Below are 1239 nucleotides of genomic sequence, written 5' to 3'. Positions count from 1 at the left end.
CCGAAGGCTTTCCTCCATACAACCACTTGTGGAATGCTTTGGTGACTATAATGAATCACTGTCATGGCAGCGTTCCTAGATATATCACATCACCCACCTACTCCCCTACCTGTGGCACATCTCCCACATAGCCCATGTCTTCTCATGTTACTCTAGCGACACAGGAAGGAACCACAGCCCATGTCACCCAAGAAGAGCCAGGCTCTTTGCTGTGTCAGATATTTCAGATTGGGTTGCAGCTAGTATCTCACCGAGACCTTTGGTATGTTTGTGGGATATAACATTAAGAAGCTATTTAAATCAGAGGATTAGGAGTATCTGTCACATGTTATTGGTACCCTGAACAAGAATCCTAGTCACACTGAGGGTCCAAGCCTAACTGAGCATTTGACTGGCACAAGTCCCTTCCGCTGGCCCAGAGGTGTCGCAAAAGTGCCATAAAGCACTTTCATGCCACTGAGAGAGGAGGGAAGCAGGAACAGGCCCCACAGCAATGGTGCAGTGGAAAGCGATCGCTGGCCGAGTTGGGCTGGCACGAGAGCTTGGGGAGGACAGAATGGGGGTGTTCCCAAGCAGGGGAAGGGTGGGTGGCAGGCAGGTCTGTGCACGACCCAGTACTGGGCGGGAGAGTGGGGCCAGGATCCAGCCCTTGGGCCAGATCCTAACCCCACTCCTGGGCAACCCGGCTCAGTGTCAGGCTGCTTAGATCTGCACCATCTCTTTAGGTGGCGCACATCCAAGTAGACCCATTGGGGCTGCTGCCGTGCTTCCCAGGGTAAGGGGAGTGAATTCCACTGGATAGGGGGCAGGGAAGTTGGCCTCCCCGTTTTGGCACAGGTCAGGATCGGGCTGCCCATGAAATAAAAACTTACTCGTTTCAATGGGATCTCTTTCTAGTAAGTGTATTTAGGACTGTGGCCTTAAAAGCTTAGCCCTGTACATTTGCTTCCAGGATGCAAAGGAGGGTAGCGGTGACATTTCCACCAAAGAAATTTCAGCACTTGCGGCTTGTCTAGCTCCTACATGACAAGCTTTTCACCTGCCACCTGCTCCCACCCACCCCTTGTTTGCATTTAATCAGCCTGGCTATGCATTGTTAGCGGTGATGCAAAGCCATCCTATAGTGCTTTTAGGGTGTTTGGCGTGCATCACGTTCATTATCTCAGTAATCTGGAAATCATATCACATTTTAAACAGAAAAGCTGACAGGCATCAAAAATCCTCTGCCATTACGGGCTG

This window comes from Tiliqua scincoides, chromosome 6 (assembly GCF_035046505.1).
Source record: "Tiliqua scincoides isolate rTilSci1 chromosome 6, rTilSci1.hap2, whole genome shotgun sequence".
Classification (NCBI taxonomy): Eukaryota; Metazoa; Chordata; class Lepidosauria; order Squamata; family Scincidae; genus Tiliqua; species Tiliqua scincoides.
The sequence above is the reverse complement of the archived record's forward strand: the minus strand, read 5'-3'. Positions refer to the sequence as shown.